General features: G+C 30.0%; 1 long non-coding RNA gene across 5 annotated transcripts; it reads left to right on the top strand.

Annotated features, from left to right (window-relative positions):
• Nucleotide 1: 1 nt before the first annotated feature.
• On the top strand, nucleotides 2-27,999 carry LOC122269028 (uncharacterized). Of its 5 annotated transcripts, none has more exons than XR_015435471.1 (3): nucleotides 2-555; nucleotides 7,627-7,688; nucleotides 23,955-27,999. It is a non-coding gene; the product is annotated as an uncharacterized LOC122269028 (long non-coding RNA). The 5 variants fall into 5 exon arrangements; XR_015435467.1 differs by having other exon boundaries at nucleotides 21,996-27,999; XR_015435470.1 differs by having other exon boundaries at nucleotides 2-567; nucleotides 7,572-7,688.

Raw genomic sequence — 27,999 nt, 5'->3', positions numbered from 1 at the left:
ACTTTAAATCTGTTTGTTTAGTAGTAAAATTTTATGAGGATTGTCAGTCTAATAGACAAGTAGTGAAAACCATAGTTTAATCAGTTGAACAGAAATCTATTACGATATGATTGAATTTGCTTGCAGCAATTGGGTTTGATAAGAACCAATACAACTTTAATTTTAAACGAAATGTAGAACAAATAAGTTATTTTGGTGATTGCTTCCATAAAACGTGTTATGTGTAAATTATTTTCCATTTTATCACATCGGATGTTCTTGAATTTAAATTACGCAGTTGAAGACAGAGGTCTAAACTCTTTATTGCATCAATCCTTGAAACCCTCTTACCATGAAAATATTACATGCTTTCCAGATGCTATGAAATTGTTATGAGTTCATCAGGAACTTACTACTTTTTTTTTTAAATGTGTTGATATTTGGTGAAATTTTTCCATTAAAATTGTAAAAGTTAAATCTTTCTCAGAATGCCTATGTTCTTTTTCTCGAAAAAGAGTTTTTTCCACTAATTGCGTAGTTAAGTGGTACAGGTAGTAAAACTTCTATGGCATTTAGGTAAATATACATGTTAGTACTTCTTTATTTTGTTTTATTCGAAGCTTGTTATTGTGTTTTAATTTGATTTAATATTCCACTGTTAACGGCAATTTTTAAAAGTTTAATTCAATATATTTTTTATTATGTCAGCTTCAACAGTTAGATACGTAACTAAGCAAAAAAAATGGGAAATATGCATATTCTTCTGGGATATCTCGTAAGAAACAAACGTAAGTTTTTGTTTTGAGATAAAAAATTTTATAAAATTGCTGTTAATAACGTCTAGAGAAAATGGATTTTTTTGTAGAATAAAGGAGAAATATGTAAAGGAGTGTCGGGTACCCCCGCCCACTGTCAATTTCATATGTATGGAATATTTTTTCAAGTCAATGGGCCATCGGACACTAATTGTTAAATTAAAAAAAGATTATTTTCAAAGTTTCAAGTATTTATGCAGCTGTTAACATGGTAAACAATAGTTTTGAAAATATGTTGAATACAGTAGTCATGAAATTAAGAAAAATTGGTTGAATGTTTCGATTAAACTTCATTTTAATACTGAAAAAATAATTTTTTCTATACATACAGCATTAAAGTATGTAGTCTTAAGTTTAATTTGCAAAAAGAAAGAAGTTTATATGTGAAAAGTTGTTCGAGTAATTACAAATTTACAAAAAAATTGGATTTCGGGTAGTCCCGCTCACATGAATGTCGGATATCAGCACCCAATTTTATTTCGTCGATAAATGTACGGTTGCAAAGATTATTATTTTATTGCTTTAAATTTGAATGTTATATGCATTTTTAACAACAACCTATTAATATACATTAATAATAATAAAAAGTATGACATTTGACATGATAGAATTCACTAAAAGTATATAAATATGTAATAAATAAAATAATTTTGTGATAAAAATGATAAATGAGGTTTATCTATTGTCAATACATTGGTCATTTTCATTTACACCTGAAAAAACAGTCAAAAAACATAATTTTTGTAGCTGGGCGGGGCTACCCGACACATTTTGAAAAGAGCTGAAAAACATGTTTTTTTAAATTTCTATTTTTTTAATGTAACTATTCTTTTTTTGGTTTATTCTTTTTGCATTTTTTAATTAGATGATAAAACAATAGAAACATACAGAAATATTGATTATTACTCAATTTTATACAGAAATATAAGCAATAATACTTAAGTGGGCGGGGCTACCCGACTCTTCCCTATATATTTTATGTATGAAACCTTTATATGTTTGGAACTTTACATACAATCGATATAAATTTTGTTATGTCTGATTTGAAGACTACACCAGAAGCAGTAAACTGTATAGATAATTGGGGATATTTAGGAACTAGTTAATTTATGACGTAGTTGAATACTTCTCTTTTGCATGTTTTATAGTTGGTTACTTACAGGAACCATAATTGACCTGACCTTTTCAAAGAAAAAAAACTTTACCCTGTTATAAATAAGAAGAGGAAATTATTTTCATCTAATATGGAATTTCACAATTAAGTCAGAAAAATAGCAATTTTCTAATTTCAGGAAATCATTTTTTCACACTTTCCCCTTAATACTTCTGAAAGTATTCATACTCCCTTCAATATATTTTTTTTTATGAAATTCTATACACCATGAAATTCTTTTGACACAAGAGGTTTTACTTCTAATATTTGTGTACGCTAAATTTTATATTAGAAATGTTATTATGATTCTGAAAGTATTTTTATTTTAAATGAATCATGAAAAACAAACAGGCATAAGTTTAAAAATAAATTCAACTGTAAGATAAGATTGAAAATTTTATTTTCTTGAAAGTTCGAATAAAGTTTAGAGATATTTGCTTCATGTTAACATCTTTGTAATGCTAGATGTGATTTATTTTAATCTCCAGATTACAGAAAATAATTTAAGGATTTTTTTCTTTTAAAAAAAATTCTTTTGGAAATGTAAGCGATTTCGAAAAAAAGTTTAATATTATGATTCTTATTTCGATACTTTTACAGTCTCCCTTTAGATAGTAGCTATTATTATTATATATAATAGGAATTTAGATATTATTATTATTATCATATTATCTCCTTTTAGATCCCTTTGGAAGTTATTAACAAACTCGGCAATTACTAACTGAATACCTAGTCCTAGAGGCAAAATTTACTATAGATATGGGGTATTAAGGGAGTGTTAGGAACTTCTAGAGGAACGTTATCGAACTATAGATGAAGTAGTTATTGATAACACGTTAAAGTTCATAAGCTGCTGGATTTGCCACTGAGGAATTGCTTAAAATATTTAATTGCATTAAGTTATTAAAATTGTTTGTTTTATAAAAATAATTTTTAATGATTAAAGGACATAATTAATAATTTTAATTGCTTTATAATGAATAAACTAAAGGATGCTTATGATTTCAAGAGCTTAACTCTAAACAATGTCATGATATTCGTATGAATATGAAATATTTGTGTCACAGTGGCGCTCCTAAGTTTTGCTTCAAAAACTGATATATACTTCAAAATAAATAATCATTTTATAATGAAAAGAGAAACGATTAAATCAAACAAGCAGCATTTTTTTATGTTAGAAATTTAAAGTATAAGTACATTCTTTCCCTTTTCTGTCACTTTGAAATGAATTTATAAAGGATTTTAGAATGCATATTTAAGTTAATTCATTATTATTGAGTTTTCTTATTTGTTTAGTTATTCAAAAATACATAATAAAAGCATGAATAACTTTGGATTTGAAATTAATATTTTATTCGATAAAAATATCTGACTTGAATTTGACTATTGTTTCACTCAGTATTGGCTGTACTATATTCACAGGTAATGGCTTGCAGGTTAAATTTATAAACGATATAATTTATTTAACACCTTTTGAATAATAAATAAGAAAAATAATACTCAATAAAATATTGAATTTAAACTGCAAAAAGATACGTTGAATATATTAAAATGCAATTACCTATTTAATTTTCCATATGGGTTATTTGCATGAAAATTAATCTAAATTTCTTTATAATATAAATGCATTGGTTATTATGTATATTTTTAATAACTGAAAGGTATGGTTGAAGAAAAGCATCATAACAAAAATATTAAAATAATTAAAATGGGAGAAAAAGTATTTATTAAACATAATTGTTTTTTTTTCATATCGTGGTGTTGAAACTATCCTGACTTGAAAAGTGTGCGGTGAACCAAAGGATCCTTGTAAAAGGATACTATGATTTATAGGAATGATTATATTTCCTTAAAAATGATTGAATCAAAAGATTAAAATTCACCATTATATAATTGTATGTACATGGCAGAAAATAACATTTTATGTTTGAGAATTTCTTTCGAACTAAGCATAGACTTTTCCTTTGAAAAATTTATATGCGTTAGGAAGTTGTTTGTATTGATATCAACAAAACATTTTAAAAACAATCACATGGCTATTTCTAGAATATTGTTTTTAATGTACACAGTGTTTAGCTCAAATTAAGTACAAACATTTATAAAAACTTCAACAAAAATTGTGAATTACAGTAAACGGCACAATTACCCATTCAAATAGAAAAGTATATTAACAGATAATTACATAATTTAGTTTGGATAGAAACTAAAAGATATTGTTGAATATAGTATTTTGTTCTTAATAAAATTTCAGTCGAAATAAGATTTTTTAACATCATCAGGAATTGAAAAGAAAGAAAAAAAACAGGGTTTTAGAAACCAAAATAAATTAATGTACGTTTTATATGTATTTAAACACACATATACATATATATATATATATATATATATATATATATACATATATATACATATATATACATATATATACATATATATACATATATATACATATATACATATATATACATATATATATATATATACATATATATATATATTATACACATATATATATATATATATATATTATACACACACACATATATATATATATATATATATATATATATATATATATATATATATATATATATATATATATATATACCACTACAAATATGCAATTACAATTCACTAGTATACTAGTATATAAGACATGTTAACTCGATTCTAAGATGAAGTGCCTTTTCTTAGATGACAGTTGACATGGACGATAACTACTATCCCAGAGTTGCCAACTGCTCCGGACACGCCAAAATAATTAAACTAACGGTAAATAACTACTAAGTAAACTTTGCAAATATTTGACTATTTTCGCTTGCTTATTAGAGGGCATAGCATGACTTAAATAATATTAAGTGGTGAATTATGTAAGCCAATGAATTATTTCGAAATAATGGTGGATAAAAATCTACTAAATTGAATTTATTAAACCATGATTTACAATTGATAAACTACCGCTTCAAAATATATATTTTCTGTCCGGAGCAAGTTGGCAGCTCTGCTATCCCCACACACACACACACACACACACACACATATATATATATATATATATATATATATATACCACTACAAATATGCAATTACAATTCACTAGTATACTAGTATATAAGACATGTTAACTCGATTCTAAGATGAAGTGCCTTTTCTTAGATGACAGTTGACATGGACGATAACTACTATCCCAGAGTTGCCAACTGCTCCGGACACGCCAAAATAATTAAACTAACGGTAAATAACTACTAAGTAAACTTTGCAAATATTTGACTATTTTCGCTTGCTTATTAGAGGGCATAGCATGACTTAAATAATATTAAGTGGTGAATTATGTAAGCCAATGAATTATTTCGAAATAATGGTGGATAAAAATCTACTAAATTGAATTTATTAAACCATGATTTACAATTGATAAACTACCGCTTCAAAATATATATTTTCTGTCCGGAGCAAGTTGGCAGCTCTGCTATCCCCACACACACACACACACACACACACATATATATATATATATATATATATATATATATATATATTAAATAACACTATCCATTATCTTATAGATGCATTAAAAGCTTATCAAAGATATTTAACAAGTGTTCATTATCCTTACTGAACAAGGAGTTATATAATGCAATAAATATGTTAGATTCAAATATAATATAACTTTCTGAAATTTATAGATTATTTATGACTTACTTATAAAATAAATAAAATTCTTTACAAACAAATTCTTTGCAAATAAATACATTATTCATCTAAATTTCATTTGAATATCAAATGAATCTAGGAATTAAATAAAGTAAATTCTTTTTTTTTTTCTAAATTTGACCCAAAATAAATGAATAAATCGTAATTTTTAACAAAATGTTAGAACAAAAATACAAACCTTTAAAAATGATAAATCGTTTTACAGAAAGTATTGGTTGAAAATGTTTAATAATATGTAAAGTAGATTAGGAAATTATTTAAACAATGGTATGTCTCAGCTAATACATCACAAAAATGTAACTAAGTAGTGTAAGAAACTCATAATTAATGTTATCATGAAGCAAAACTATATTAAAATTCTATCAATCTTCATATATCACCTAGTTGGCATTCATTTAAAAAAAACTGAATTGGGAGTAATCTTAAATGAGTTCATAAATTGCTACCAAATTTTGTTACCAACCTATCTTTCTTAGATTGGAATTTTTTAAATGATACGAATAGAGATCGTGATAAATGTAACTGAGAGTTGAGTATATTTTGTAATTTTAGACTATCATGTTCATTCAATTACAGGAATGAAAGAAAAAATGAGACTGCTTTTTTATTTTTAAAAAAGGTAATATATAAGCTTATAAATGTTACACTGTTTCTGCAATTTCAGTTTACACTCAATTCTGTGTATTGAAAATAAATTGTTACACATTAATTGAATTTACTGATTAATTCCATGAAGGGATCACTTAAAGTACTCGGTACTTTTAAGTACTAATTACAAATTACTACATATCCTTAAGTAAACATATGCCTAATGTAGTTGATTGTTTTGTAAATCACATATAAATTTAAGATTTTTGTGATATATATTTTTCATTATGCTGGTGATGAGATGTTTAAAAATTTGTTGGTAAGAGTCAAGTAATAATATTATAATTTGTTATATAAAACGCACATTGTTTTCCTCTGAGGTGCATGTTTTCGGAAAATCTAGCTCTTTACCCTCGGCAGTACATTTCAGTAAGAAATTGGAATAAACTGACTTTGAGAATAAGCAAGATAAAGTGAAACCATGGTAACGAAACCGATGAAGTTGTGAAGAGTTTGGAAACCGCACAACCTCGAGGTGCATAATCTATTCAGCTCCTATAAAGTCTATCTTTTAATATATTTTCGGAAAAATCGTTGTTAGAAAAAAATAGTTGAAATCGTTATAAGGTGCCGACTGGATTATGTAGTGGGCAGGGAGCAGATCTTACATCAAAAAGGTCTTGGGTTCGAATGCTGGATAAGGCATGGATGTTATTTTATGCTCTGTACCATCTGTCCTTAATGTGGGAGCAGTAAATGTTTGTGATTTATTTGGTAATATTATTGTTATTAAATTTTTCCTTATTAGTAATCTATTTGATGTAATTAGTGTTATTCGAATTTTATAATTTGATGATTTATTTGGTGTTATAATTGTTAATATAAGTTGCAACACACATTAAGATAAACTTTATATAAAATGATCATAATGTCTGGAAAATTTGCCGAGACTACATAAACTCGATTTTTTTAAGTTACATGTATTATTTTATTTATTACTTTTTGCCTGCAACCCTATATAAAAGTTATTGTTTTTTAAATTTTAAGAAATTGAATTTTTTTTAGAAGCACTTCTTAAAAGCGTAACTGAAAAAACTTTAGGAATGAGAATTCGGTGATGTAACACTGGTCTAAATGCCATTCACGCTATTTACTGACCTGAAAAAAAAATTAAACAATTAAGTGCGTGCGATAAAATCTTAAACAGAATCGTTTGCAATTTTATTTTTAACAATTTTAATATTAAACTAATGTAAAACAAAAAATAAGAACATTTTTCACACCTTTCCTCCGAAGCATTTAATTTTTTTTAAATGATTTTTCAGATAGGAGGGTAAAATGTGTTTGTTGAAAGAATAATGATTTTCAAATGCTTTGTAGATTGGAGTGGTGCTCAAAGGATGGTCATTATACGTTTTCCAGTAACACTTTTCACTCTAGAGGTGAGTACTTAGAATTTCTGAATCATATAGATATACTTTAACTTTGTTTATACTTATTTTGTGGTTTTATGGTTTATACTTATTTAATGGTTTTATTATACTTATTGGTTATGCTAGAGATAGTGATTTAGCATAGTTTATTCTCAAATATATACTTACTTATCATCCAATTGAAAAAAGTGCTTCTTCCAGTGAATCATACTAAATATTTGTAGCGAATATTAATTTACAATTGACAATTATTTAGTAAAACTGTTAAAAGCTATATAAGTATATTCTAATTTATTACATTTAATTTTCCAAAAGTCGTCAAATTTAGCCATAAAAAAGTAATTTGCTAAACTACTAGAAATTTATATAAACAGGCGTTGCCTCCAAAAAAAGAGAAGGATTCAGCGCGGATTACCATAAACAAGAAATTTGATCCCTTAGAAGTCAAAACGTAATGTCACCTTTCGTTTTTACCACCACTGAGCTGTTTAGTAGCCCGATCATAGTGACATCTATCTTATTTTTCCTCCACTGCACTGTTTATGCTCGTTATGTTAGACTACTAAATTGATCGTGATGAGGCCTTCTTTATTCTAGGAGGTGTTGAAACAGACGGCTGTAACTTTGATAATGTGTCAAAGTTAGCTTTGTCACGAGTTAGCGTGAACCTTTCATAGTGTGCTCCGATAATTTCTTAAACCTAGTACAACTGGTTTGCCAGTGGCAATAAGACAGTGGTTCTCCAATGAATTCCGGCCCACTGTGTAATCCAGGGAAATGAGGCTATCGATTTCTTGTCAATAAATGTTGCCTTTGTCCTCCTGAGACTCAATTTCAGATTTTCTTTTAATAAATGTCAAATGTCTAACATAGATCATCAAAATTCTTCAGGGACTCCATTCGCGAGGAACTCAAAAACCGCAATTCCTATGAACCATGGCTTAAAGAGATTCTCAATCTTCCTCAGTGGTCTAGGATTAAATCTCTCGCCATGTTTCATCTGATATCTAGAAACGACTGCCTCAATAAGCATCTATATCGCATCAATATGGTTCGGGATCCTTTTGTACCTTGTGTGATTTCCACAAAGAGGGGGATTTAACCATTTATCTCACGTGTTTAGATCTCCTGTTGTTTTACGGTCTTCAATCCGGGAATGCTAGCTGGACTGACTGCTCGCTTTCATCTACAGATAGATTGTTTTCTTTTTGACTGTCAATTTTTTTTAACGTGTCAATGGAAATAAAAAAAATAATTATATAAAATATACAGTCAGAGTGAGATAAAAAATGATTACAGATCACCCTCACACTTTTGCAGAGCTGAATAGATTTTTACTCTGTGCAGAACTATGGCAATATCTCAAAGAAATACTCTTATAACAGTTTACGTTAACCCTTTCGGATTTTACTTATTTTGACTCGTAACATATGCCATGTATCTTGAACGAAGGACTCTTCTTCTTATTTATTTTTCTTAACTTCATTGGATTAACCTTGTGCGAAAAACCCCTAAAACTAAATTTCATAAAATTCTGACATAAAGACAGCTGCCGAAACAAATAAATATTTGGCATAAGAAATTTTTTTTAAAAAAAGCAGTCTTCCATTTTTGATATTGGTAGAAACTGGTTTACTAAAAATGTTGCTTCAAGTTGTTTGCTGTCTAAATTTAGATATAAATACAGAAAAAATAATGCGACAAAATCTTTATAAAAGTGATAGTAGTAAGATTTTCTTTTTACAATTTCAATATAGGAAATAATGTATTTTATTACTTTTTCTCTGCCTGTTTGTCTAGAGAAGTTTTATCTTAACCAAAGATTATATTCCTGAAACTAAGGCTTTTTTATCATTTAGTTCATTCATATTAAGAAGGAAACTTACATTTTTTTCCCTCGAAGGAAATATCTTTTTAAAGACTGAAAAAGACAGACATAAAACTTTACTTGGTAGCTCCCTTGCACGACTAAGGTTGGATATGAACAGGGGTGAAAGCGAGACGGAAAAGAGGAAAGGCTGGTAGTAAAACCATTTCAGTTATAGCTAGTTTTGGGGAGGAGTTTACTTATTCTTTTTTAAATTTTTCAACAATATCTACTTTATCTTGGAAAAGAAGCAGGTTTTATATATATGCCAGAATTATAAAAGAAATCTTGATAGTTACAGATATTTCATTTTTTTCGAAAAAAATGCTGGAATGAAATGCTTTACGTACCAGGTATTTCTCTTTTCCGTCTTGCTATATAAGGGCTTTCACCCATGGATATGAATGAGTTTTTCAATGAAAAAAAGATATAAACTGATTACACATTATTATTATAAAACGGAAAATATATTATAATTATTATTATACCAATTATTTTATGATTAGCTTGCATCATATAAAATGAAGAGCAAGCTTACATTGCCATTCTGCTAGATAATTAATATAAAGCTTCGAATTTGGGTTTGTAATTAATCGATTACAGATTTTGAAAGATTAAGTAGTAGTTATCTTAATAAAAGTCCATCTAAAATTAGCAGTGAAATCATGAAGTTTGGATAGATATATAACTTATTTTAATATTATCATTACTTTCATATAGTATTTCATTTATTACTTCAATGGAAAAAATGCTGCTTTAGTTGGTATTTATTACCAAAGAAAATATTTGGATTTATCTATTGACTCGTTAGCGAGTCATTTTTCAAGAACAGTTAATATTTTTATGAGGAATTAAACGGAAAAGTTAGCATTAACATGATTTAGTTAATACAATTATCTTGGTCAAGCAAATCATTTGCGTTCGTCATAAAATATCAAGAATAAAAACGTTATACTTAGAGATAAAATATTAAGCACAATCTTTTTTTTATTTGAAGTAATTAACTACTATAAAATAGGAGCATCGTTCATATGATTTCAATAGAAAAATTTGGGCGTTGATGTGCAAATCATAATCGGTATTTATTTTATTACTTGAAATCACATTGTAATTTACTTGTTTATTTAAAATTACGAAGAGTAAATAAAGAAATGTCGTAAATGATAACTACTCTTGTTTTTCGAGAAAAATTTCCTATTCATTAAAGATTCATTTATCATGAAGGAATGAAATAAAGCAAGAACGTAACAGACAGAAAAAAAAAGTTTATCGAGTGCGTTTTATTTCTATGGGTATATTTCCTTTATTTATCAACATTTAATTTAATTTAATATTAACATTATAGATTCCTTAATTCCGATCTACGAATTTTAAGCATTCCTCTAATCTCTGAAAAGTGCCAAATTTAAATTTAGTGCATCAATAATACAATATATAATTACTAATATTTTTTTTCAAAGAAATATAAGTCTCTTAAAATATTAACTAGTATAATTGATTGATTTAGATTTTATAATTGTATTCTTATTAACAAAAAAAATCTGCTCATTTATATATACGTATATATATATATATATATATATATATATATATATATATATATATATATATATATATATATATATATATATATATATATATATATATATATATATATATATATATATATATTATACAGTGGGGCTAATTGTAACATTTTTTACTTGACTATTTTTAACAAAGAAAGAAGTCAATATATTATTAGTATTAATTGACAGACGAGTAAAGTAGACTATCGTCTACCAGAAAAAAAACAACCTTATTTTAAATGTTATTATATTAGTTCTTAACAATTTTTGATAGTCGTGCATTTGCTACAATTGTCCCCACTTACGGGGTCAATTGTAGCAGTTCATAAATTCAACTAAAACATAGTTAATGATACATATTATAGTTGTGATATATTTTTTTATTGATCAAAAAAGTAGTGATATTTTAGGAGTAAAAATAATAATGAACAGAGGCCTAAAGGGTTAAACTTTTAAGTTTAAGGGGTTAAAAATTTTAATTTATGCTGTGAAAGGTGACAAATAAAATAATGCACATGCAACATTATATAAATGATATAGGAAACTATTGGTGGTTCTTAAGGAGTTAAGTTATGGTTTGTAAACATAAGGTTATTTATTTTCAGTTGTTACAATAATCTCTTTACTTATTGTTACAATCGTCCCCAAGACCCCATTTCAGCTTCATTTGTTAAAAACAACGCTAGTTAATTAACAAAACAATTTTTTTTATTGAAATGTTAATTAAGTTATCCACTTACATATTCGGTTAATAATTTTTATTTGTTTAAATAAAATTACTTTGTTACAATATAATATTCTAATACCAAAAAAGTTACTTACGTAGCGTGAAAATATCTTTTGTGATGCAACTCATTCAAAAGTACATAAAAATGGTTGCCAGCAGGGGTGTACATGTAGATTCATTAAATACACCTAGTGTGCCTCCTAGGAACCAAATCCAGAACCCGACACTCGAAATTTTTGCTCTGTTACAATCGTACCCTGTTACAATTGACCCACTCACCCCTATATATATATATATATATATATATATATATATATATATATATATATATATATATATATATATATATATATATATATATATATATATATATATATATATATATATATATATATATATATATATATATATATGCGGTATATATATATATTTATATGCGGTTTGTAAATTTTTTATAGACTTTAGTTTGAAAATTTTGGGTAAGAAAAATTAAATTTTAAATATTTTGAAATATTTTGATATTTTCATTTACCTTCATGTGAGTTTACCGAAATCTCTCATTATTTTTTTTTCCATTTTACATTCACCTCAATTCTGAATAACCATTACTTTCTTAAAGCTTTCCTTAAACCATGATTTCTTGTTTTTCATTTTAAATTTTTAGGCAGATAAATTTATTAATGTGGTTTTTTCCCCTTAATTTCGTATTTTAATTAAACAACAAAAAAAGCTGCTTTTTCGGGACCCCTCCTTTGAAATCGCAATTGTTAAGGATCTTTACAATTCTAAATTTATAATCTTATTTAGAACAGTCTTTTTCTTTTCAACTCTATAAGAATTCATTCCTTTGAAATTTTGTTTTTGATATTCCGTTAAGATAAAGAAGTTTACAGAAAACAGAAATAATAATCTATAAGAAATAGAAACAGAAACATTGTTTTGATGGTTTTACATTTAAGTTTATTGTCTTAAATTCAAAATTCAAAATAGAAAAAATGCCCTGAGGCATTTAATAATTTTTATTAAAAGGCGCACCATACATTATTTAAATCCAGTATATTGTATAACAAGTTTATATAGAATGTAATTTTTAGTTCTTAACATTTGCTATTGTCACAAAATGAAGTGAACTTGAACTGAGTTCTATTACAGTGTACCTGTCCGCGTTGTAAGTGGATAACCGCGATGAATTGCAGAGGCGGTAGTCAGATTAAATTTGCATTTAATCTATACGCATATTTAATAAATTATTAACATGTTTACATAACACAATCGGATGGTTAAAGTTAGTGTAAGGCTCTGCTATAACAGTGACTCGGTCGTCCTGGTATTCAACCACTCGTACCGGGTTACTCACTGTACTGAATTTAATGGATGTTATGGCTTGCCCGGATCGGACCCTTTTCAGAGTTACTCCTTCACCGGGTTTGCCATAGTCCAGTGTATATGTTGTGTGTGTTTCTGAGTTTATTGATAATATTTAGATATGATCATGTCTGAGAGAAAAAATGAAGTAATCGGGTTGTAGTATTTCATATCGGGAATTAGAATTTTGTCTAGAATTTTATTGAAATCAGCAGGATCTGAGTTATTTGCATTTTTATAGAAAGCCGCATATAGTTTATTTACATGTTCACTAATGCTATCTATTTTTAAGTCATTCCTGATAGAGGAGTTTGGGAGGTAGAAAGGTGCTCCAGTGATACGCCGGAGAATTTAATTTCTACTATATCCAGTTTTTTAATTTGGTTTGGCTTTGCGCAGCCCCAAGCAGGGCTGGCGTACGTCAGTATCGGTCTAATGCATTGTAAATACAGTAGCCTCTTTAGGTTAAGTGGAAGTGCTGAGTTACAGTTCAGTAGTGGTCTAATGCAGCTACAGGCAGCATAGGCAGTATAGGCCTTATTTGTAATTGGTATTTGGTTATTGAATAGAGTAACATTGCTATTAATGTTTTTAATACACCAATTTTCTATAGGTGGCATAAGTTTATTGAGATTAACGACAGACTGGTTTGGGTTCATAGAACGCATGGCTATTGCCGTGTCGTCCACATAGAATGCATTTAGGTAGTTATTATTATCGGTGTTTACTGGAAAATCACTAATATATAATAGATACAAAACTGGACCTAATATACTGCCTTGCGGCACTCCAGCCTTGGTCTGTCTCTTATCTGAGAGTTCCCCATTTAGTCGAATTTGGAAAGTTCTCTTGGTTAAGTACGAATTTAGAATTTTGATCAAATCAAATGGTAGATTCTGTTTAATTAATTTGTGGATTAATACCTCATGAAAGACGCGGTCAAAGGCTTGGGCCACGTGTAGCATGAGTAATGCTGTGGTCTCATTTTTATAAAATCCATCACTTATAAAATTAATATGCCTTACGAATTGCTTGGTGGTGGATAATTTTTTACGGAAGCCATATTGCTCTTTAGGTATGAATGCTAAAAAAGGCTCCAATCTATTTAGAATTATCCTTTTGAATATTTTCCCCAATGTGGGGAGCAGGCCAATTGGTCTGAAATTTTCAGGATTTCTGATGTCTTTCCCCGGCTTGGGGAAAAGTATAATCACAGCATTTTTCCAGGCGTCTGGGAAACAGTTGCTTATTAGACAGGAATTATATATATTGATAATATCATTGATTTTATTTTCTGGTAGATGCTTTATCATTTTGTTGCTAATGTGATCTTCGCCAGGGGCTTTTCTATTGTTTAGTCTTCTAATATTTTGAATTAACTCATATTTAGTAACTTTTTCAAACATATCAAGACTGTTGTTATTATGGAAGTAGTTATGATACTCTAAACTAATATTGACATTTTTTGGGTATTTGTGATATATTTATTTAATGTGAACTGCTTTTCAATAGTATCAGAAAAGGTATTTAGCCTATCTTGGTTGCTGTACACATAGTTGTCCTCATGGAATATTGGCTTTATTGGGTGTTTTTATGGACTTTAGTGTTTTGGCCATTCTCCAAATTGACCTATCGTCAATTTTTAGGCTAGTTACTTTGTCTTGTTAGCATTCATTTCTAAATTTAGTACGCTTAGTTTTAATTTTCTTGATGAGCCTATTTAGTTCCAATTTGTCTTCCGGGTTCCTATTCTTTTGTCATAGTTTTCTAATATGATTTTTATATGCTATAATCTCTTTGGTGTTATAAGGCAATTTTTGATGGTTATCGGTGGAGGGTACTTCTGTAGTGGATTCTTCCAGGGTTTTTTGTATATCATTAGTGAGGAAGTTAATATTATTATTAATATCTGCAATATTATTTGGTGGTTGATAATCATTTTGTAGAGCAAGGATATTATGAAATAAGTCCCAATCAATATTTTTCTTCTTAATGATATTAGAGGAGTGTAATTGTAAGGTTGCAATTACTGGAACATGATCACTAGATAACTCTGTGACCGTGTAGCAACCAAAGTTAATATTATTATTAAGTATGAAAAAGTCTAGTAAGTCCGGTTGGTGTTGACCATTTACAGGAAAGTAAGTCGGTTCAGTTGGAGCGATGACCGTTAGGTCCATATCCTTAACTAGTTCATGCAGTTTGACTCCGTAGCGATTATCCACTCGAGAACCCCAAATGGTGTTCTTTGAGTTAAGATCACCACCTATTATACAGTTCATATCATTTGGAATCAAGGTGTTTAGTAGTTCTTTCGTGGTAGTGTTGGTGGGTCTATTATATATGGTAGTGATTTTCAGGAAGTCTTTGTTATTCAAATATAAAAGAATAGAAGTCTCTTCGTATCCATCACCAGTATTAGTGCTGTTTAGAATAGTATTTAAAGATTTCGTTGCAATGATCGCTCTGAATTGTATATGGTCCGTCTTATATGTGTTGTAATTAACAACATTCAGTTTATTTCCAGCATTAGCATGTGTTTCAGTAATTAGTGCAACGTCTATATCATGATCAAATAAAAAGTTCGTGAATTCAATAAATTTCGTGGTTATATTCGCAGCATTCCATAACATTATCTGTAATGGCTTTTTTCTAATTATGTTTCTATCCACGAGGCTGTTCATAGATTTCCTCTGTTATTTTATCTACTACCTCATTAAAGGCTGGGAGACGTTTGGCTGCATGGACTACAGTGACTAATCCGTTTAAGTCTTTAAATGCTTGTTTAGCTTCGTTTATAACTTTTCTCAGCTCTTCAGATTCATTAGATTTTACGGCTTCCGCACATGACTTATTTTGGAAGATTTTGTCCAGTCTTTTATAGGTTTGTTGTTTTTTATTATTAGTAGCTGCCGGGAATTTGAAGCATCCTCTAAAATTCGCTGGATGATTTTCTCCGCAATTACAGCAGGTGGGTTTTTCTTCTTTAGATTTGCTACATTCGTTAGTGAGATGGTCTTTCCCGCATTTGGCACACATTAGGGGGGAGGTGGCATGCTGTTGCTGAGTGAAAGAAATTTTGGCATCTGTGGCATTGGGCCACTGCACCTGTTCTATTCTTGCTGTTTTCTACTTTAACTCTTAGATTGTCTATGTCGAAGAGACCGTAGATTTCTTTGTAGTTTCCTTCTCTTTTAAGCGTACATAAGAAGACTGGGAGTTTTATAATCTCGCTGTTTTTTTTTCTAGTCATTCTAATGACTGTAGTGCAATGTGGAATTAGGCCTCTTATTTTATCAAATACCCATATCATTTAGATCATTTGAGATGCCTCTTATTACAATTCTGAGGTTTCTTTCAGAGGGTAGGAGATACGTGAAAAAACCAATATTTCTATCCTCTAAATATTTCCTTATATATCTGTGTGCTTCTTCACTTTTAGGTTTGATGTTATAATTTCCATATGAATCTTTAACAATGTAATCATTTATTCCTTCATTTTTAGTGTCATTGCTGAAGATTTGGTAGTCAAACTCAGAGCTTTTCACTGTTATCGGTGGTGGTCTATTCTGTCTCTTTACAGGTTAGAACTCATTTTTATTGGGGTCATCATTTATTGTATCCATGATTTCCTCAATTATTTGGGGAGATTCATCCTCAGTACCTAAACGTTTAGTCTGATTATCTTTAGTAGGGGATGGGGATGCCTTACGTTTTTTGAGGTCAATATCATTAACTTTTTCATTAGTTAAGTCTACAAATTCTATTTGATTTAATGGTTCAGGAATATTTTCCTCATTTTCGAGAATATCATATTTATTAAAAACAGGTACAGGGACTGGATGTTTTTTATCTAACAATTTTTTAGTTTGACTATTAGGGAAAGCTAGTTTTTTAGATTTAATCTTTCCACCGTGATCATCGCTACACGCCAATGATCCACGAGATTTTTTATCTATTCCATACTGGAGCTGCTTATCATTGAGATATTTAAAGCCTGCCTCAAATTGTTTTAGCCTATTAATTTGATCGCCTTGAAGTTTGACTATGTTCATAAGTACATTCACATATCCACGCAGGCAGTTTATCATGCTTTTGATTTGGCAATCCAATTCCATATATGAAGAGGCATATTCGATGCTTGAAATTCAGTCGGTCATCTTCGTTAGGTCACTGGTAGATTGGGGAATCCGTACCTCTTGTTCCTCTTCTCTCTCATTTTTAAAGTAATAGCTAACTCTTCATAACTCCTAACCGTGTTGAGCGCTACTATGCTCCCAGACGGTCCATGCTGTTCCATTGAAGCCATCCTCGTCGGTGTCGCAAGGGTGCAAAAAAGCCCCGTATCTCGTGGCTGTGATATGACCGTGTCCCCCACATCCCTGTCTAAGAGCTCTGATAAGGGCTGGGGTGAGAGAGCGGACACGAGTTACAAAGGATCTACAGACAGTGTGCCCGACCGTCCGGGGGACTGGCCACCGCAACACTCGGACTGACCTGCACCTGCAGACCCGTCGATGTCTTCGTAATCCATTTTAGCAGAGAACCGGTTTCGAGGAGCAACCTCTCTCGTCCACGTCTAAGATCGGAAATGAGGAAGAAAATGAAGAAGAAGGAGGTAGGAAAGAATTCAAAAATGTCAGGTATTTTGAACACATCATTGATATTTTGAACAATGAATCTTAGTCTAGAAATGATAACTGATTTAGAAAATGACAGTTTCATGGGTACCGTAGTGGATTGATCGTTAACACACGGTTCCCAGCAGTTCACCGAAGTCAAGAATCCCTGGCTGCGTTCAGTGTGCGGGTGGCTGACCACTTGACTCAGTCTGTGTAAGGACGGAGGGTGTGCGGTATTGGTCCTCGCTAAGCTGTTCTACTGTAAAGTGCTCGACTTCGCGTGAGGTCGTTGGGATACCGAAAAAAGGGTGCCATCCCCTCTGCAGAGGATCAAAATTGTGATGGCATGTCATCGGATCACACTCAGGGATGTTTCCCAGACCGTTACCAATACCCCATAGTGCAGCTCTAGCGTGACGTAAATGAACTACAACAACAAGTTCTACGGATCCTTTATTGAGTATTCCAGAAAAAAGCATGAATTCTAGTTCTTAGCTTCAGTTCTGTACTGAACACTTCTCTCTTGGCCATATATTGTATTATAAAATCGAGAGCATTAATTTTTCATTACAGGATGAAGGCAAAATGCTTCAGAAGAAATTTTGATTAATATGGTCCTAAAAAAGGAGACAAAACTATTTAGCTATAGAGCTCGCTTTCCTTGCGTCTTTCAGTTCTTTTCAAAAATAAGTGACCTGTTACTCACAAAAAATAAATAACAAATAAAAACCAAATAAGAAACAGTCTTCAACGGCTCAGAAAGAACTTTTGGAACATTTTTTCCCATACGTCACAAAGAGAGAAAAACTTGATGGTGACCGACTAGGGTGATCACTGATGACTTAGACATTTCAAGAAAATGGAGAGAAAAAATGTTAACGAAAGGTCTGTTGACATGCAAAATATGACAGATGTCATCGTGGATGCATTGTTGTAGCTAAGTATGTGATTAATATTTTTTTAGAAAGAGGGTATTGACCAGATAATAAGAGAGAGATTCGAGAGATGCATTTATTATATCTAGTTTAATTTTACCACTCTGATTAGAAATTTTTTTGCTTTCATACTTAAATCTCAACGCTGAACGATGGATAGAGATTTTAAATATTTAACCTAGAGAAATTGATTCGTTGCTTTCAAAATCCTTGTTGACATGAAAGCTTAGAGTTGAAAAAAGTTTGAAATGAGCTGAGTTTGTTTATGAAATTTACATCCGGAAGTATCTTCATAAATATGACTACTTTGGTCGAGAATTTAAAAATAATGATCATCGGCATAACAAACATTGTAATTATTCAATGGCTTAAACCACCTGGATTAAGAAAAATTCCATGGATAATAAGGAATGAATACTTAACGATAGGTTTGACCAACCGCATTTTGAATTTTACATGTAAGGCCCTAACTAAACGACGCCTGAAATTGTCGATTGCTTACAAACCACCCCATATAAATTTTCTAGCTGCAGAAAAAAGCAGGATCCTAATCTGTGCTATTTTAGATGAATATATGTATAATCGTGCGAGTTATTAGCTATTATACAAATATTCATATGGAATATACAAATGATCGCTTTAATATCTATATCTATACACCGAAGAGTCATTACATTATGACCACCCTGCTAATATCATGTAGGACCACCTTTAGCCCTCAAATCTGCTGGCACCCACCATGGCATTGATTCCAAAATGTGGGGATAGGTAGTCTGAGGTATCTGGTACCAAGCGCTAACCAACTGGTCCTGCAATTCCCTCACATTGCGAGGGTGTAGCGTGGAAGCACGAATTTGGTTTTCCAAGTAAGACCACAAATGCTCTATTGGATTAAGGTCAGGTGAATTTCTGGTCCAAGACATGACTTGAAAGTCACTGGAATGTTCCTCGAAGTGAATCCATGGCGATTCGACCCTTATGACATGGTGCATTATTCTGTTGGTATACACCATCCCCCGCAGGAAAAACTGTTACCATGAATGGGTGAACCTGGTCTGCAACTATGTTCAAGTAGCTTACAGACGTCAGGGTTTGCTCTATGAGGATTATGGGTCCTAATGTGCCCCATGAAAACATTGTTCCTGAGAGAGAAACCATGAAAACCTGGGCGATCCCATTGTTGTAGTTGGAGAGTAGTCATAATGTAATGGCGCTTCGGTGTATGTATATAAATATATATTATTCTTTTAATAAGGCAATGGTTTTCCGTAAGTTTTATAGTTTTTAATTTTTTTGTATTATTTGACTATGACAGAGTTGGAATTTCGCTTCAAAGAAGTTTCCCAATATACTCTTAGCAACGATACTGAATTGATTCTTGTCATTGATAATTTCTCCTTTCTCATTTCACTCATTATATTTCCACGATACATTTGCTGTTGCTGAACAATTAAAAAATTTATATCCTTTCCTGTCTCATTTGCAAATTAACATCTTGTCTAAAAGCTGCATAACATGCAACAAACAATGTTCTTGTTAGAAAATTTTTTGTTCCAGATTAGGAAGATGTAGATATTTGTCAGTTAGACTCTGATGAACCAGCAGTTTTAATTTTAGGGCAAAACATAGTTAAAAATAACTCAGAATCTGTTATTGAATTATTTGTCTGCAGAATAATGTTTTCAAAATTTATATTTGTGCAAATGAAATTGCAAATGAAATCCCTGGGTCAAGCACAAAGAAAAAGAGAAAAAGTGAAAGTCCGAGTATAAAATCATGTAAGAAAACTGAAATTTACATCGGCATTAAAGTTATCATCAATAATGTTATCTTAAAAATATTTAAAAAAAAGGGTGAAAAAATGTCCATAGTTTAATTAAAACAATGGTTAATGATAATTATGTATTTCGAACTTGCGTTCAAGAATTCTCCTTGCAGGTATCCAAGTTACAGATTGATAGTTCAATTTATGTTGGAGTTATAAGAGAGACACTCAGCCATATGCACATACAAACTCTCCATTTTATTTTTTGAATTGTAAATAGTTAATATTTACCTGCCATCACAACAGCAAGAACAATAAATAAGGCAACGCACTTCATTCTTGTTTTTTTTGTGGGCTCCTTCCTCTGTGTGTTGATGCTTCGAGTGCAGATCAGAACGTTTCACTGCAATAGCTTTCTTTATATATTAGGCTAAAATTGAGCACTTAAGACGTCATACTAATCATTAATACACTTCACTATTAACTACTTGTTTGTAAAATTCAGGAATGTAGCCGATATTACAGAATTATTAGTTTTCTTTCACATCTTCTAGTTTGATCTGTTGTACATTTTTCTTTCAAATTTTGATTTAATAGGATTGCAAACACTAACTTTTGATCCATAACGTAGTAACTTTAATTCAATACTAGATAGAAAGCAATTTAAATGTTTGCTGTTGGTTGAAACTGTATCATATAACTATCATTAATGATATAATTTATAACGACAGAGCCATATAGTCACTTTATGGAAAGAGATACAAAAAAAAATTCAACTTTTATTGTTTGAATCCTTCAAAATGCTGTTTTCCAAAGAATAGCTAGTTTAAAGCAAATCTAGAACAGTTTTAAGTTAGATGACTATTAAAATGGAATTTTTTGCAACCTTGAGCATACACATTTTTTGTTAAGGGGGGACCCCACCCAGAATATTTCAGAAATTTGAGAAAAAAAATTATTGCATTTTTCGAATTTTTGTACCCTTGCGAATGTCTGATTTCTCGGTACCTAACTTCGTTTGGAAGTTATACCTAAAAATGGAGAGTCATCGCTAAGCAGGTAGAAAGGCCCGTTCGGCCGGATTAGGAGGGGCGACATTCTTTTTGTGTCTCATCCTTTCTGTTGACTGTATATAGAAACTTATTGTAGGCATCTTATTTATCGACCATTATATATATGAAATTAAACGTTTTCCCCTAGTCAAAACTTTAAAAGCGTTTTTCTCAAAACTCTGTTTTTGAACAAGACGAACGTTTTTCTCATGATCTATACAACGAAATAAGCTGTTCTTAATTTTAAATTACGTAAAAATATATTCTTTAGAAAGTAGCATAGGATTTTTTTGATATTTTTATATTTCGATTTTATATTAGTATTTTTATGATTATTTTTTAAATGATTTCAATGAGTAAATTTTTTTATCAGAGTAACTAAAATAGTCTCTTGCAATAATTGTCTAAATTTCAGGACAGTTGCTACATTTTTTTGGAGTTATTAAGAGAGACGCACACATAGACACACAGCTAATAGCTAATGATGATGATAACGAGAATAGATGATTATGATGATGAAATAGATGATGATGATTAAGAGGTTCAAAAGTTCTCGTTATTATCCTATACACCTGAGAAAGTAAATTGACATGAGTTGAATTTCTGGATCATTCACAAACTCTTGCTTTTATTATTATCAATTATTATTTATTTTTATTATTAATTATTATAATTAATTATTATTATTAATAATAATCATTATTAGTTATTATAATTAATAATTATTATTAGTATAATTAATTATTATTATTAATTATTGCAATTATTTATTCTTAGTTTATTATTAAAATCAAAAATTTGGAGTTAAAAGTTTTCGATATTAGAAAGCTGTAGTTAAATACTATAATTTTCAAACATCCCATAATATTTCCTTACTAGCAATTAAAAATTCAAATTATATGTTTTAATTATTTAGCTCATATTTGACTTCAAATTAAGTTAATGGTACATCAGGAAGCTTTAACTGTGGAATAGTTACTTTAATTAAATTACCACTACCACTATTATTTATATTATTAAAATTAATTTTATTTTCCCGTTTCAAGCATTTATTAAATCATTAAGAAAAATTCTAAATCTTATCAACAAATTCGGAAATTTTTCTTCAATGTCCTTGTCGATAGGCAAAATTTGAAACTTCGAGCTTTTTTATATTTCAGCATTTTTCCATATTCATTTAGCTCAACAATCTTAATAGATTTGTTATTTTCCTTTTTAAGGTACCTTTTTGCCAATTTAAAGCTTCTAAACAATCAATAAGGGCAGTGGTCTTAAACTGAAAAACTTTTGTTTAACTGCAACAGAATAAGAATAAATACCAGTAATTGTGCCTGTTAAAAAACTAACATAAAACTGAATCTTTTGAGTTGGCGGGCGAAAAAATCGTGCCAAGCAATATGCAGCATTTTCACCAACGAACAAGAAAATCAACGGTAAGCGTTTTATTCAAACAAAGCTCGAAATACGTGTTTAAGAAAATGAAAACATCTCATAATTCTTGTTTAAGAAAATAGACGCTGCTATAAATGCTTACTTTTCCATACTTATTTAAACAATAAAATCATAATCATTATGGGGTTAAGTCCCGTACTCAAAGGTTGTGCAAATGATAGTTGATTTGTTAGGGAATCTATTTGAATTTTAAAAATCTAAATTCTTACAACGAAAATTTTAATTCCGATATTAACATTGGATCTATAACAGCTATGAAAAACTGATTTGGGAAAACGGACGATATCATATTACGAATTTATTTTGATTCATAAATTTATTCTTTAGAAAGGGAAGAATTTTCATGAGAGATCAAATGCTATGTCCATTTTTTTTAAAAACACTGTTTATCTTAGTCTATTTTCATAAACATGCATTTTGAGTTGTATCCAGTATAAAAAAGCTCATCGAAGAAATCTATACCTTACTTTTTACTGCATTCGGTAATTCTGAGAAAGCCTTAAAAGAATGTTTTAAAGAGTAGTTTCGCAGGATAATTGTGTATTATTTTGATTAAAAGAATTAAGTAATATGTCCATTAAAAAAATAGGTACTATGTTCATTTATTGGCTCTTCTTTGAATGAGGGATTTTGCATAAGATTCTTTTTATTGTTCATTAATATTTTTCCGAAAAGATATTGCACTGATATTATTTCGCTTGCTCGGAAAAAGCTTTTAACTTAGTATTTTTGTTTACCTTATCATGAAAACTATGATAAAAATACTGCACCAAGGTTAACCATTCGCTCTTTTTCCAAGCAATAATATTTTTCAAAAAAGCTTTAAAAATCATTTTTAATCCATTTAAGATGGAAGGTTTGAAATTGCAGTATTTTCGCTTTATTGATAAAATGTTAAGTGCAAACATTTTCTTAACAATAGAGAGAAAATTCCGAAGCAAGGTTGTCGTAAGGTTTCATGCTTTCTGGGAAATGATCGCTTACGAGAATTATTTTGCATGGAGATGATATCTTGGTACTGATAGCTAGAAGAATCTTCTACCACTTTAATAGGGATGCTTAGGATTTGGTTCAGCGGGGCCACTAAACAAAGAGTTGAGCTAAAAGAAATACAAAGACTGTCTCTGATTGCAATTCTGAAACATACAGAATCGATTCAGTGGATAGAGTTAACAACCTTAGAGGTTATGCCAAGGCCTTTGAAAGAGATTACGAACTGGATGTTTCGAAATACGAATGGACACATCCTGCAGACAAGCTAAACATTGAATGGAACCTAACAGACGCTCGCAAGAAATCTAAGCGTGAAATCTAAGCAGACGCTAGCAAGTTAGATATCTAAGATGCTAAAAATACCTGATGTGCTTTGTGATAATTATGAAAGGAGAAGAGGTATTTTCAGAAGAAGGAAAGACTAGCTGATGATAACACAGTCTATCAAGCGAATCTCCCTCGGTGCTTTGATTTGGGCCGCAAAGAAAAATTATTAGGAATTGAACCTGTACTCGGACTCTCGCTCGGCACTACTGGACTTATCACACCCAAATTTCACAGACGGCATTGACAAGAATATCAAGAGGGTTCACAAAATGGGCATAAAAGTGAACTGGTTTATAGCACATGTGAGTTATGTAGAAAACGGAAGAGCTGACGCTCAGGCCAAAGAAGTGACAAAAATGCCGATTATCATAACGACATACAAAAATACTAAACTACTAATTAGAAATGATTTAATATATTTTGCCATTGCTCCTTGTCAAAGAAGATGCAAAAATGGGGGCCTGGCAAGCGAGCAAAATGTCACCACTTACATACTTTCATCCAAAACGTAAACCTAAATAGATTAGAAGGAAACTTCATTATAAACCAGATCCTCGCAAACCACGGCATTCGCAAGTTCTATCAAAATCGAATGTTAAGAAAAAGAAACTCTGCAGTGTCCAAATTGCTATATTGGAGAAGATGTGCTTCATTTAAAAAGCTTTTACCCAACATTCGATGACATCCAGTCGAAACACTTTCGTGCGAATAAAATGCAGACTCCATCTTTAAGCATGCATTAAAAAGCAGATTACAGAGAATTAGTCTGAAACTATTCATTAAGTCAATTTCAAGATTATATTGCCAGATTTTCAGACTTAGTCCAGATGATGAAATATCTGACATTAATATTTTCTATGCTTTCATCTGATCATGTTAGCGATGCGACCACTCTAAATACTTTTGTTTAATTTTAAAACTATTTTAAAGTTATTTGTGAGATTCATCATTTCAGATTTCATAACAAAATCTTACTGCTTTTGTTATTCTGTATTAAGATTTGTTTCTGCCGCTAATTGTTTGTATTTTGCTTTTGAGATTTTTCAATCGAACGTTTTAAGGCGGGGGACTGTACGGTCTTTCGGTTTCTTCAGTCGCACATAGGATGATCTCCTTGTGGCCTGGGAGAGGTCTGTCTTCTAGCACCGCTCGGTAGCTTTCGCTTAGGAGACTCACGCTCGAACCTATCGTTCACTAAACTAGGATGGATTCCGTCCCACTTTCTCAACTCTTTCGCAGCCAAGCACTTGAATTTCATCAGTGCCCTCGTATACCCATCGGGTAGGGATAATGTTTTCATCCTCTTAGACTCATATAGCCCCAAAAAATTGGAGGAGAGTATAAGACCTTCACTTGCTACTGACTAACTGAAGACCTGCTCTTCGTACAGAGTGAATAAGTTCTTACTAAATCATAGTTCATCAGCACCACAAAATCATCCACAAAACTGAAAGGCGTATTTTTACACAACTATTTAAGCTAAAATCATTCCTATTTTTTCATATTTATTATTCATTATTTCTTGACCTACTCGTTGGGTTCACGTTTTTATATTAATTGCTTTTCTTATTACATTAAACTATTTTAATTATTGCTCGTGGTCGTATTGTATTGTCAAAAAATTGTATTGTCGATTGTAAAAAAATAAGAAATTTAATGTAAATAATTATTGCTTTAATTTTCTTGGAATATCCAAAGTGTTTCTGAAAAATGCAATAAAAAGAGTAATAAAAATGTTTATACACTTCTTTATTTTGCTAATAAACGCAAATTAAATTTAAAATATACACGATATTGCATAAGAGTACATCATATTGAAACATTTTTAAAGATTTTTTTTAAAATTTAAAATGTTATATTTTTGAAATTCTTGATAATAATTCTTATTAAATTCGTTTGCGACATACATTTTTAAACTTTGTTTTTATTATTAAGGATAGGCGCAGATTCTGTATTGTCAACTTCGATAGCTTATGTATTTTTCACGACATGAATTTATTTATATCAGTCAATAAAAATATACTCATATAAATGCTTGCAGATAATATATATTTATTGATATTTAAGTATGGTTAAGTACAAAATTTTGTTAAATTTTTTTCCCAAGAAATATTAGCTGTATTCATACATAGTGTAAATTAATCCAAGTCCATATTTATGATCCATGTTTTATTATTTTCTCTCTGAAAAAAAAAAGTAAAACAATGTTACAGACATTAAAGATAACTAGTATTATATAAACAAAAAGTAATTACTTAAAAATTAATAATGAATTTTTTAAAATTTATTTATTTATTTTAAATAACACATTGTAATTAGTTTAATTCTTTTATTCCCAATTAGAAAATGATTTGTTGTATTGAACCAACATAAGAAACACTATTTTGAAAGTATTTATAATTTGAAATATAAACAAAGAGTTAAAAATTACTTAATAGGATGCCACACCATGGAAGAAACTTTTAGTTAAAAATTTTCTTAATTTAATACCTAATTCAAAATAACAAGTCTACAAAAAATGAATTAAGATGAACCTGGAGTAAGCTGTGCAGTTTCCAACATGAAAAGAAATTTTTTAAATATCAAAATGAAACCAAATTGCGCAATGGAGAAATACTCGTCCAATAATTTATTTGAATTTTTATATATTGAAAATTTTTTCATCAATTGAGCCTTCATGGTTTACTATAAGTTTGCCTGAACTCATTTTTTCTCCAGTGTTTTCCAAAACTTTTTTTCTTTTCTCCAGTGTAATGTTGCAATTTTAAAAAAGTTCCCTACGTTCTAAAAACTGGGATGCAATGTATATCCAAATTTGGTGTTTAAATAATGAATACTTTATTCTACGTTAATACACAATCAAGTGGTCATGCGAATACACTGTTAGAAGTTTTATTCTAAAATTACGATAAAATAGCTGGCAGCAGTCTATTCAGTTAATTATAAAGTTTATGTTTAGGATTTTTTTTTTACCTTTACGGTTTTAGAACCGTTTAGAACAAGCATAGTTCCATAAAAATAAAACGTCAAGAAATAATGAAGCTCTGCGGGTGCTTTTCCATTTACGCGTTAATAATTGTTTCATATTCTAATAGTCCAGCGTCACCAATTGAAGAGTGCAGTGACAATATGTCTTCTGTTGATATCAAGAATTCATTTAAAAAAATATCATTCATCATTATTCGAAATATATGGCATTTTAAATTATTTAAATACATTTAATGATGTATTAAATATAACAATAACATTATAGATTTAAATGTAATAATTTATCTACATAAGAGATGATAAATGTAAGTTTGGAAAGAAACAGTCATCACTAAGTGGGGAGGATGTCAAATATTATTAATTGCCGAAAATTTCATTTTGTTTCTACACAATATTATTACGGAAACGTTAAACACAGTTACTTGTTTTAAAAATTAAATGGAAACTTACTTTTCAAGGTTTGAACTGAATATTTAAAAAAAATTTAATTGACAACTCTTATTACATATTGTAATAGATAAAATTATTCACCTATAGTTTAGGTCATATTTTCTTAACCGCCTAGAAGACCACCAAGAAGACCACCGCCGTTCTTTTTGCCATTGCTACGGTCATGTACGTATCCTTTCTTTCCACGTTTTCCATGAATGCCTACAAAA

The sequence above is a fragment of the Parasteatoda tepidariorum genome, chromosome 7 (assembly GCF_982258835.1).
Source record: "Parasteatoda tepidariorum strain Cologne lab strain chromosome 7, Ptep-v5.0, whole genome shotgun sequence".
NCBI lineage: Eukaryota > Metazoa > Arthropoda > Arachnida > Araneae > Theridiidae > Parasteatoda > Parasteatoda tepidariorum.
Note: the sequence above shows the minus strand (reverse complement) of the source record. Positions and strands in the feature narration are given on the sequence as shown.